This window comes from Chamaea fasciata, unplaced genomic scaffold, assembly GCF_029207755.1.
Source record: "Chamaea fasciata isolate MVZ Bird 193981 ecotype frontalis unplaced genomic scaffold, bChaFas1.0.hap1 SCAF_2, whole genome shotgun sequence".
NCBI classification, from domain to species: domain Eukaryota; kingdom Metazoa; phylum Chordata; class Aves; order Passeriformes; family Sylviidae; genus Chamaea; species Chamaea fasciata.
Window position 1 is genome coordinate 9627414 of NW_027094087.1, and position 13323 is coordinate 9640736.

Consider the following 13323-nt stretch of genomic DNA (forward strand, 5'->3'; position numbering starts at 1 on the left):
TGGATGTTTTGTGCCTTACAAGTAGGTGGAACTGTGGAGTACCTCTGGAGAAGTTACAAAGTCTGTGTGGCAGTAGACATCTTATGGTTTGGGTACTCTGCTGAAAGTCTCATCTTTAATCAATATGTGGCAGTGATAGGCACAGAGCATAAGCATGAATAGTATGGAGAACTTTAAAGGGAACAGTACATTTAATTTGCTTTTAATTACATCATCTTTATATTAATATAAATGAGTCACAAATTTATTGCTGGAATGTGAACTTCATGACAGTCTTCAAGGATATGTTCTCAGTTTTATGCTTAAGTGCATTCATAGTCAGCTATGATAGAATATCATTTTCTATTGATTTTTTTATTTAGGGAGAAATAAGCAAAAATCTCAAGCATCAATGAAGTTTGCAACCAAGTGTTTAGGTCTGACCTAGTTTTTTTTTTTTCGCTTGATTTCTTCAGACTGTGACCTGGAAACTTCAAAGTTACCTCATAGATCACAGTGAACTCACGCTGTTAAAAAAACCAAACAGAACAGTATTACCATTACATTTTTCTGCTGTTGAATGAATCTGTTTTGCTCTAATATTGTAGCTGTGACAGCCAGGAATTTGTTTTTGTTAAATATGGGTCTCATTACCACAAACTCAAGTGGGTTTGAAGGCACCAGAAGTTACGCATGCATAAACCACAGGTTTAGCATTTCTTTCCCCAAAAAAATCCCAAAAATCTACCAAACTGGCCAAAGCAAAGAACAAGTGTGTTTTTTTAAAATTTTATTTTAGTTTTCCAATGGCTGTTTTGTCTATATTAAGTTTTTACTGAATCTCTTTTGTGGTCAGTTCTGTTCTATTGTTTGTGAATTTAATAGCAAGTAGTAAAAAAAAAAGCCACTCCAGATATGTTAAGATTTGCTTTGTTATGTTATAAATGAGGACAGTTTGGTCTCTGATTAGGAAAAAGCCACTTGATCTTTTCTGGTTTCCCATCAGTTAAGGGGTGATTGCTGCCTTTTATCACCTGCAGGACAGTAATACTTGAAATATGCCCTAAAACATGTGCCTGTAAAGTATTCTATGAACTTCTGTGTTTTGTGATTTCAAGCACCATAAAAATGCACCTTAGTTATAGTAGTTATAAGAATGAGAAGTAAATAGATTTATAATATCTGCAGCATATGATTACTTTAGAGCAGTGAGTAGTTTCAGTTTCTTAAATGGATTATAATACTCACCTGGCATAAACTGTGTATTATCCACCACTTTTGTAGATAATTTTTGTGCAGCTACATGAAATACCAATATTAAAGGCAATTATTTCATCTTGCCCTTTCATGAGTTTGTTCATATTAATAAAAACCATAACCACATTTCAGTATGCTTTTCAGGGTAAGAAAAATCTTGAACTAGTTTTAGGGGTTTTTTTTGTCTTTGTAGGTTAGTCAGGACTTTCTGGTTGCTGTTTCCATTGTCTTTGCTGAGTAATCTTCAATGCAGCTGTGAAGTTCTATGGACCTTAAAAATTTTTGTGTACATAGTTTTGATTGGAAAGCCCCTTCCCTTCATGAAATAAGAATAAAAAAAAGACAACTGATATGTTACTGTCTATGCTTGCCTGTTGAAAAGAGATTGTATTGGCAAACAACCAGTGTAATGACTTTCTGCTTTATTACCTGTTTTGGCTCAGTAATGTTGATTCTATCCCCAAGCAATCTTCTTGATTATCTTTTTAGGACATATAATAAACACAGAAAGCTATTTGCTATAGAATTTTATAAGGGAACACTTGTGGTAGTGGTATATAATACCACTTCAGATACTGTTTACTGCATAAGGCATGAGATTGATTCTTTTAAATCTCACAGTAAGTAGAAAATGTAAATTGTTACAAAACTGCATCTTTATCATACACCAGAAAGTGACAAGTTCTAAAAAGACCAAATTTTAGGATTTTATTGTTCTGAAATTTTAAAAAAGTTTGTGTGCAGTATCTTGGTTTGAACCTTCTTGGTGGAACTGAAATAACTGGCAGTGTTAGGATTTTCTCAGGTTTACATGCTTTTAGAGGAGTTATGTCAAGTATCTCTTTTACTTTTGTTAATGAAAAAAAGATCTTACTTTTTTTTTCTTTTTTTAAGAATGGTGTTCTCCTCTCTCCCAAAGGAGAACAGAGCCTACTAGTAATTGGAAGGAAGAAAGCAATTGAGCCAAACTAACCTTCTCATATATGGTTCATATGAATTCTGATCCTTTTGTCCCAATTATCAGTGACAATCAATGAAAACACTAGTCAAGTTAGATTACCTTTTGGAAAGTGGTGGGATGTTATGCTGGTTTTCATTTTTTTTTTCCTAGAAGAAAATGTAGGCCATATTTTTTTTAAGGAATATTAAAAAATTCCTGCAAAATGCTCTTGAGCACAATGTGCAGTTGTGTCCTCTTCATTTCAAGAAGGAACTGGTGAAATTAGAGAAAATGGGGAGAAGCTGGTAATATTATCAAGGGTATGAAATAGCTGCCAATGAAGAGAGGACTCAATATTTTAGTGTGGAGTGAGTGAGGGATAGGACTAAAGTTACTAAAAAAAAAAAGCAACAAATTTTTTGCAGTGATAAGTCAAATGCTGAACCGATTGGAAAATAATGATGAAATGAGCAGAGATGTAAAGCAGATGGAAAAAAAAGTATTTTTTACATTGGTTTGTTACCTTCTGGAAGCTGCTGCCACAGGATGTTGGTGGGAAATGGTACCAGTGCTTTCAAAAAATGATCAGATGAATTTGTGGGCCATGGGCACAGAGGGATACCAGAAGGCCTGAGTGGGGGCATGTACTTCCTACTATGCCACAGAATCATGAAGTTTGGAAAAGACCTCAGAGATCTAGTCCAGCTTGTGACAAGAGCATGCACATTAAGCCGTGTTGTGGAGTGCTGTTTCTACTTGATTTATGAGCACTTCCAGGTGAGGAACTGAGTATAAAAGACAGGGTAGAGGTTAAGTTGGTGCGCTTTCACTGGTGTCCCCCTCTCCTGACAGAACTGGATTAGCTAAACTATTGCCTTAATCCAAGAGAGGATGTCATAGGTAATTATGGATTCATAACAAAACTTTGAGAATGAGCCCAAGTTCTTCTGTCTATGATGATATACAGAAGACTTTTCAGCATGAGGCTGCATATTCTGTCATTTTGAATATTAAATATGTAATTATACATAATATAATATTAATGTATAATATAATTATACATAAATATAGTATTAAGACATAAATAAGGCCTTAAAGGAAAATTGCTAATGTTTGGGAAAGAAGTCTCAAACAAACCAAACCTGCTGTTGATTCAGTAGGAGACTTTTTAAACTTCTTTCCTAACAATCTTGCTTGGTAAGATTGGGGGCACTAGTTTGGGATTTTACAGTAGTCCTCATTGAAGTGTTCAAGTGTTGAGAAGTTAAATTACTATTCCCTCTTTCCTTCTCCTATTTTGAGGCTTTGATGTGTAAAAGTCTTGACCTTGGAACCCTGTGAGCTTTTATTTACCAGTGCAGTAAACTGATCAGTGGGGGAAGAAGAGTGCTCTTCATAACTCCAAACTGCAGTCTTCTTACAGTACATGACATTTCCTCCTTTTGGGTGGTTTGTTCTTACAGAGGTGGTGTGGTTTTGCCACAGGCAGCCACTTGCTTGTTTGCCCACCAGTGGGATCAATCTGAAGGGTAAAAGCTGGAAAACTCACAGGTTGAGATAAGGGCACTTTAATGGGGAGAGCCACAGCTTCCCACACCAGCAGAGCAAAGCAAAGAATTGAGTCCCCATTTCCCATGGCTGGGCAGGTGTTCAGCCACCTCCAGAGGAGCTGACCCCATCACACATGATGGTGACTTGGGCAGAGAAATGTCATCATTCCAGATGTCCCCCACTTCCTCCTTCTTTTCCCATCTTATATACCGAGCATGATGTCACATGGTCTGGAATATCCCTGTGGGTCACCTCTCCTGGCTGTGTCTCCTCCCAGGCACCCCCATGCTCTCTGCCGGCATGGCTGGATGAGAAACAGAAAAAGCCTTGGCTCTGTGCAAGCTCTGCGCAGCAACAACAAAACCCATTTCTACATTATCAGCCCTGTGCTCAGTACAAAATCAAAACCCAGCCCCATACCAGCCGCTGTGAAGAAGTATAACTCTACCCCAGCTGAAACCTGCGCATGAGGCCACCCCTTTTTATGGGTATTATGAGGACAACAGCCCCTTTTTGTGTGTCCCTTGCCTGTCAGATTAATTTTGGATGTATTAAAGTCAGACCTATTAGTTCCTCCATCAAAGTGGAGCCCAGGAGCTGCAGAGAATGATAGAAAGAGTTCTTGCTGGGATGGATTAGCAGTAGGCTATTTATTGATTGATGCCTCCATGTGGTACCTTATTTAAGTTAAACTGCATCCATACTATTGTCTGCCAGTGTGGTGTTCAAGACAATGGCTAAATTGAACCACTTGCAGATATGTGGTTTGAATTTATTAGCAGTACTTTACTCGAATATAAAAGGATTCCTGACTCAAATAGGCTTTGTTTGAGAAACTGTGTAACTGTTTTGTTCATAGAACAGTACATCCTATTTGACTTCATTTCCTTTCAGTGTCTTTTGAAAACCTTTTCAGGTGCTCAATAGGAACACAGCCAAATCCCTACCAGACAGGAACAGTAGTTGAGTGCCCTTATACTTGTTGTTGTGTGCAGTACGTCAAATTTAATGGGAACATAACAATATGCTGTAGTATACAGTGATTTTTTTTTTTTTTTAGTCAGCCTCTTTAATGCTAACTTTTAATGTTGTGGTTTTCATAACTTATAGTTTGCTGTACTATTCTTTTGATAAGTCTAATACTTGGTTCCCCTGTAATTTCAAGAATCTGAAATATCTGAAATTGCATGCTGTGTTCCTTTTATTTTCCCTTACTTGTTTCCCTCAAGTAATAACAGTAGCTAATTTAGAGACTCATTACTATAGTATTTTATTATCAGGCTTACTTTTGACATGATTTGGTGTTCCTTTTTTTCTTAACAAAACCCTTTTGTGTGAACAAGTAATTAAAGTTATGGATGTAGGTGTGACGTATTAGTGTTGTCCCTATTTGATTAAATGTCTTTTTTTTTTTTTGTATTCCAACTGCCCTAATGTAAATGATAAAGGGAAAAAATTCTTTTTGGAAGACTGATTAATAATGCCAGATGTGGCCTCCATTCTTCTATCAGAGCCATGAGCCATTGGGAACAGAATTGACATCAGAACTGTGACAGGTGGCTGCTTGCATGGAGATCACTGCAGAAATGGAGCCATGATGTTTATTTGGTCTTCTCACTTTTTCTTGTATTACATGGGTTTATTATTTATTTTAAGTCAAATGTGGTTTTCAGTGGTTTGTGTCATGCATTGTCGAGATCTATTGTACATAAGTGTAACATTTTGCTCACTTAAAAGCAGCTTGCTTTGGGAACTGTTTTTTTATTTTTTTTAATTGCAGTAAATCATTCCAGAACACTACCACTGCAACACTAATGTGGGCATTGACTTTCCATTGGGTTTTTTTTAACATTCCTTGAGTTGATTTTGGATGACTTTTGCTTGCTGCTTCTTAATTAATGTTTCCTTTATGTTTCAGATTATATTTTTCCTCATTTTGAGATTCTTAGTTTTCTATGAGTAACAGAGGCATTCAAAAGTGTTTCTAATTATCTTTCTTCAGATTTATCAGAGGAACCCTTAGTTGTGAAAGGAAATCACAAATACAAAGCTGTTTATTTCAGCCTGGGTTTTAAGGCTTGGTTTCATGCAAAACAGAGAAGTATGATTGCTTGGAATTATGGAATGGAATTATATCAATTCCTCCATTAAACATCCTCCAATATTTAACTCAAATAAAAGGCCAAGATGTGTTTGTGTCACAGAGCAGGGGGTAATTTAGGCCGTTTGGATGGGTGGTAACCTGCATGTTCCAGAGATCCCAAAATAGGACTCTGGCTGTGGCCTTGGTAGGGGATTTTCTGTCCCTTCCAGAGGCATGCACTTTCAAACTGTGTGTGAATTGTAAACTTCAAGGGAGTGGTCAATTCCATGCAGAACTGCTTTGATCTTTTTAACTGGATGTTTTTTGTCTGAATGCCACAGTTCTGAAGGCGAAGGGGAAAACTGTTTCATTGTGTGATAAAGTAAATTCTATTAGCGTTGAGACCTTGGGTGCGTAAAGCCTTAAGGCTGGATCATGAAAAAGAAATGGACATGACTCTGAGAACCAAAATTCCTGTTTGGTCTTTTATCATTTTTATCCTAATCATGAAGTTAAAGTACTGGGAAAGCTGCAAAATTATTAGACTATGGGAATCTTAAAATATTACATTACTAATGCAGAAACTATTCACACTTGCTCAATGAGGTTTTTTTGTTGGGTTTTTTGTTTTTGTGGGTTTTTTTTTTTTTTTTTTTTTTTGAGTCATGCATCACTTAGGCCTGATTTTAGAGGTGGCTCCAAGATGGACCTGCTGCTAGCTGAGGTCATGTCCATCAGTGAGGGTGGCAGCATCTCTAGGGTAGCATAATTGAGAAAGGAAAGGTAAAAAAATCATGTTAAAAGAAAGCTTGATAATAAAATACTGTAGTGTATACCGGCTACTGTTATTACTTGAGGGAAACAAAAAACACCTTCACAGAGATGTTATAGATAGTTGTCCAAAAACATCAACATAGTGTTTAGCTCCTCTTACTGGATTTCAGACAGGAAATGGAATCAAGAACAAGGGAGGAAAGATGAGTATGTCATTGGAAAGTCATGAGCAACGCTATCTTGGAAAGTCATAAATTAAAAATAGGGAAGTTGCCCAGTGGGATAATGAAGATGTTAATTTTGGGAAGGTTTCCATTTCAGGTGAGATTAAGCGTACTGATGTGCACTATGACCTGGAAGAGAGGAAACTGAGAAGAGTGTAACAGTAGCATGTAACTATGAAGTACATAGAAAAGAGGAACAAAGAAATTTTATTCACAAAATAATATCTTAGCTATAATAGAAATAAAATCTCAGGAATCTGGCCTAAGTTTACAAGTGCCTATTCACAAATTAGGCAATTATTGTGAGCATGACAGATTCAGAATACTATAGTTTCCCAAACACAAACTCAAAAGCTGTTACAGAAATCAACACGCACATCTGCTTATTGACTGTTCATACCAATGACATGTGTGTAACTCTAAGACCTGAACTGAAAGTTGTTGTAAGCAGGGATAATGTGGAGCCCTCTGTCACAACAGAAGCCTGTGGTTTATTTTATTTCTTCTTTGGGCACCTGTCAGGGCATGGTTGAGAATGTGGAGATTGGTTTTCAGCTGGTTGTATGTTCCTTGTAGAGGAAATTGTGCCACTTAAGAAGAATAACTGTTGCTCTGAATTCCCACTTCACCCATACTTTGACCACTTAGTCTAGATTGGTAGCTATTCAAAAGCAAAATCTGCCCATTATTATATGTTTGCAGTTTTTTGAAGGACTGTGGTGCTTGAATTTTCTGTGCAGGAAAGCCAAGAAAGCTAAAAAAAAGTTACTGAACTCCTAAGTCAAAATAGTATATGAACAGCATCGTTCAGTTGCAACCTAGTGAGCAGGACTGTCAGTCTTCAAAGAATTGCTTAATGAGTCCTAAAAAAAATTGTTTTTTTTGTGCTGGATAAGTCTTCAGTAGGTTTTGTGGTTCTAAAGCATGCTATAATAAAAAGAAAAATTGAAAATTTAATTTAGTAAGCAGAGAAAAGTCATTTGCACTAAGTTTGCCTCAAAAAATTATCTACTGGGAGAAAAAAGGTGGTTGGTTTCTGTACTGGTTTAGTTGGCTGATACACAGTTGGAGTTTCATGCAATATAGTGCAGGACTAACTGCTCTGTCAATCTTAGTTCTTCATGATTGTCTCTGCATCTTTCTCTTCTTGAATTCAGCTCTACAAAGTATTTTCTCAGTTGAAAGGTCACCCTGTTATCCATGCACCAACTTCACTGCCTCAAGTGCTAGGGAAAAAACAAATCCGAGAGCCCTTCAGTGTAAATACAACCTTGGTATTGTGTGCTGGTACAGAGCACTGCTATCAGCAGCAACAAGCTCCCTTCCTGAGTGGCAGCTTCAAGTATTGGCAGAGCATGGGTATCTATATTCACTTATTAATTATATATATATATTTATTTTTTTTTATTTTTATAAAGCTTCTTGAGATCCTGAGAAGCTTCTTCCTTAGTATAGAGGAAGATCTTTTCTTTGTTCCTTTTATTGTTTGTTATGTTGATAGGAGCATGTTTAGAAAAGCTGAAATATGAATATGAAAATCTGAGTAACATTTGCCCTATTAAGTGATCAGAAAGTCCCTAATAGAATGCAGGGACATTTTAAGGCTAGGAGTGAGGCATTAAGAATTAGTAGGTGGAGTGCTTTTTCAAATTTTTGAGCATCTGTCTTGTTAGCTTGGGTTACTACGATAATGGTAAGAAAATAGAAATAGAAGTATGACTTTTTGAATTATTGGAGCTCTGAGAGAAACTCTCCCTGTAAAGAAAAGACCAAAACTTTTTTTTTTCATTGCAAATACCTTAAAATGTATTTGCCTTGTTGTAGAAGGGAACTGAAGCAACTCAGTAGGATTCATCAGAGTAAAATAAAACTTGCAGCCAAGTTCTTAGAATGGAGGAAGGAATAAATTAAAGGATTAGAAAATTTAACTGATTTTCAAGGTCTTCAAAGTGGTAAATGATGTTCCCAGTTTCACTGGGCTTAAGATTTCATCTTCAGCCCTTACGATAGTGGCTGTGTTTTAATAAATCAAACTGATATTTATATTGATTAACTTAATTTTGTATTTTCAGTATAATAAAATTTCCAATGATTGCATACCTACTGCTGGTAGCAGATGTGATATGCTAGACTATAGACAAATTTGTTGTTGTTCTTTTTAGTCTCTTAAGTCAAAAAGTGGAAAATGGGAGAATATTTAATCGGGTTATCGGTATGAAGGAATTATGTGATTGCATTTTGGTCTGCATATGAATTCTCACTTAGCACTGATAAGACTTTGTAGGTATTTTTTATGTTCCTGCATTTCTGAAGATAGTGTGTTGTGGTTTTTTTGTACTTGATAATTGGAATGTAAAATGTGTTCCTGTTTTAAAAAAATGCAAAATTAATTCAGTTGCGCTGCATAAACTAGCAGTTGGAATATATGTTTTCAAATTTGTTTTATAAAATTTTAATATGTTGTAATTTGCAAAAGGTGATCCGTAAAGGTTTTTTCCAGATGATGCAAACAAAAATTATTCTTTAAAATTTAAATGCTTAGCAGAAATTGCATCATGGATAGTGGCAGAGGATTAAAACATTAGAGGTTAAAATCTGTCAGATTTGGTTAATCAACAGACTCATTTATTGAACCATGAAAACATGTTTATTTTCCATGACAGAATTGCTCATTAAAATTAACATTGTACATAAATAGACGTGTCACACAGGAAACTGTAAAATGTTTGTTCAATATGTAGTGTTTTGTTCATAATTGTAGCATTCAGTCAAATATCATGTCACAATATAATTCCAAAAGAAGCACTGCTCCAAAATTTCTTACATCCAATGATCATTCCCACTTGTTTACAAAAAGGCTGTGAAATGAGTTCTCTTTCATTATATATGCATACAGACATGCTTACATATAATTTTCAAGAAAATAGAATGCAAAATGCTCGGCAGTATAGTAAATTAATATAAAATTTTCAATCACTGTCTTTTGAAATCATATCAACTTGTTTTTATGCCCAAGATTAATAGGTATATAGAAATGCCAGTGGAACAGAATATATCTAATTTGGCAGTAAACAAGCTAATAATTAAAGATCATGTCCCCTAGTTTGCCAAGGGTAATTAAGACAATCCAGATAATACCTACTTGTTAAAAAAGAAGTGCCAAACAAAACAAACTACCAAAAAAACAAACCAAAGCAAAAGGGGAAAAAAAAGGTGGGGGGGAAGGTCAACAAAACCCAAAGCATTGCAAAAACAAGAAACCAGTCTCCAGAAAATACCTTGTTCTGTGCTGGTCAGTATCTGCGTGTTAATCAAGTTAGATTTAACAAACTGCTTTGGTAAAACTACTCTTAATGATTTTTGAAACTGAATAAGAATGAATGACAAATAAAGTGTTCTGATTTTTGTTGTTGTTGGGTGGGTTGGGATTTTTTTCGTGGGTTTTTTTGGGTTTTGTTTTGGTTTTTTTTGGGGTTTTTTTGTCTTCTCAGAGTTTGCCTTAACTGATCATTCCAGGGCATTCTGGAAACACTTGTTCATAACTCCTCTTCATTAAGAAGATTATTTTGCAATGGGGACTTTGGGCTAATTACCTATGCACTTCATCCTTTCTCTCATGTGTTTTTCTGGTGTCATCTCTGAACTTCAGCTGTCATTGTGCAGGGAGTCCCAGGTCACTCTTGGATGCTGATTCAAAATGCTTTTTACTTTGTTGCTGGACAATCTGAAGAGCCCTTCAGTTTGGGAGTTCTGGGTGCTTCTCTCCTTTTCTTTACAGAGGGATGTGTGGGAAATTGAAGATGTGGATGGGAAGGGGTTGGAGTGTGAGTCTCTAGGGAAGGGAGGTGAGGGAGGCACTTTGAGTGATAGATGCCTGGGTAGGAGATTATTCTTCAGGGCCTGCCTTTCTTGTGTGCCCACCAGACTCCTGTGTGTCTAATGGTGTTCTGTCATTCTTCTGATAGATCCCTCAGTGTGTGAATCTACCAGGACCATGTTTCCAATATCTGTGGAGCCAGGGGGCTTCAATTATCCTCATTTCCTTCTATTCATTGCATCGCAGTGTTTGAATTTCAGGTGCCAATCTCTAATCTTGATTCAAATCAAGACATCAAGAAGTTATAAGGAAAAAAAAAAAAGCTTTTCATGATATAAAACGGTATTTGTATTGGATTTATTTTCTCATGGAAGGTGGCAAAAGAGCCCATTTCTCAAATATAGGCACCATGGGAATTGTGACATTCATTCATCATTACTAATGCCAACATTACAAGTAGGAACCATGAAGCTGATATTAAAATAACTTTGATAATTCTTTTTTTAAAAAAACGAGTGGGTTTTTCTCCATCTCAGAAATTAGATAGCTTTTAACTTTTAAAAAATAAAGGAAAACTGGCTCTTAAGGCCGATGCTAAATGAAATCTTCATGGATTTGCATTACCACTATTGATAACACTTTGTTAATTGAACTATTCCAGGGAGTTGAAAAGTGTCCATTGTAATTTTGTGCATCTTGACCATCTTGATCTCACTGTAGAGATCTGTTTACTTCCTCTTTGATTCCTTGGAGTTGGGTATTTGAATCTTTTAGAATATCACACGCATGTAATAAAGAATAAATTTAAAGAATGCTTGGAGAAGGTATGACTAATTGTCTGGGGAGAAGAGAAAAGATTACAAAATCCCACGACAAAAGAAATTAGGGGTGAATTTTCCTTTACATACAGGACCTGGTAAAATAAGAGCCATCCAAATGAGCAACTTGGTACCTCTTTAGTAGTTCAAGTAAAACTACAAAACCAAAATGTGTTATTTATTAAAATATTAATCAGTAGAAATAATTCAGTATCACAATGTGCCCGATTTTGGTGGCAACAAGCAATCCACTGTGTTATCTATCTATCTATATATATGTAAGAGAAATTTGCACATGGGAGAAGATAACTTTTCCTTTACAAGTTACGTGATTTTATAACAGTAACACTGTGGATGACCTTGAGTACCCAATTACGTAATATTGTTCTGCCCAACCTGTTAATGGATTTTGCTTCTCTAACAATTTGAGCCCTATGAACTAAACCAGTAGCTTGTAAAAGGAAGTATGATTCTTTTTCAGTACCACAAATATGGAAGTGGTAGCAAGAAGAAAATTAAATGAGATGATTTTAAATTTCTAGAAAACCCAATAACAAAGCATAACCAATTAAAAAACCCTAATCAACAAAAAAAAAAAAAAAAAAAAAAAGGCAATCCATGAAACAAAATCCTGTACAAGTAAAGCCACTATTTAAAAGTATTTCAGGTCAGTTACAGATAATAAAAATAATATCTTTTGAGTTTGGACTACTAATTAATCACTTAAAATTTCTGTGTTTTCAGACTCATTAAAGAATTACTAATGTCTTTGTTTTAAGATAACAGCATTTATGTAATTTAGCAGAAAAAAAAAACTCATAAAACTCAAGTTCGGCTTTTTTTTCTTAACTGTCCTAAGAAATCAGTTTATAGCATGTTCTGATTTGAAGTGATATGTGTTGTCTGATTTAGTTTAGAAAATCTCAGATGGTACTTTGTGTGTTAAAATTGCTTATTATACATAGTTTTACTTCTGTCCTCTGGGAAGCACTGGTGTGTACTTATGGCTTGCAGGTGCCCTGTAGGAATTGAAGGTTTACCATTTTGGTAGCACGTTTTTCCCTCGCTGTGTAAAGCATAAATACATAGTAGTTGGAATAATTAATCGTGGAGCAGGTTTTTTTGGTGTTTTGTTGTTTGTTTGTTTTTTAAATCACGGGACTCTAAAGGAATGTGAATTTAGTTTTAGGCACGATGAGCCTTTGAATTATCTCTGTCATATCAGCATGTTAATGCAGTTAAACTTCTAATTTGAAGGCAAACAAATGTGTTTAGTGAAGCTTGTTCTCACCTGTTGTAGTTACCAGACCAGAAATACATGGAATGCCTGCATGCTAAGTGGCATAAAGACTTTGTGATAATGAGATTCATAGAGTTTAACTCTTGAGCATGGTGAGTGCTTTGCAGGAAAGGCACGGGTGCACAGAGGGTGTGTGCAACATCAGCTTTGCTTTGTCACAGTTGCTGTACACTGTCTTTAATAAAGTAAAAAAAAAAGTAACCTGTGGAGGTGTTGACACAGCTAGAAGTCTATATCTGGAATATTATGAAGGAATAAAAGCGCAGCTCACATTTTTGGGATGAGTTAAATCACTTTCAAGCCTGGAATTTCAGAGGGAGGTTTTTAGGGACTTGGTATTTCTACAGTTCCTGTAAAGAATGAAGAACAGCATCTGAGTTCAGGTGTGTAGAGGTATAACTTTAGACACAAAAAAGCCTGTGAAGGATTAGAACCTCTTCCACTGAAAGTCAAATTTAAAGGAACATGGGAAAATACAGTTAAGAAAACAGATGCAGAATGTAGATTTGATCTAATACATGTAAAAGTATTCCTGCATTTTTAAAATTTCTCCATTCTTTTAATATTCCTCAAATGCCAT

The 13323-nt window shown here is 35.7% G+C and overlaps 1 protein-coding gene and 1 long non-coding RNA gene across 5 annotated transcripts in view; both read left to right on the forward strand.

Moving 5' to 3' along the window:
- Positions 1–13323, forward strand: part of CADM2 (cell adhesion molecule 2) — a 580300-nt gene that overhangs the window by 82949 nt on the left and 484028 nt on the right. The window lies entirely within an intron of this gene.
- The window catches only part of LOC136305076 (uncharacterized), a 91137-nt gene that overhangs the window by 46452 nt on the left and 31362 nt on the right, over positions 1–13323 (forward strand). The window lies entirely within an intron of this gene.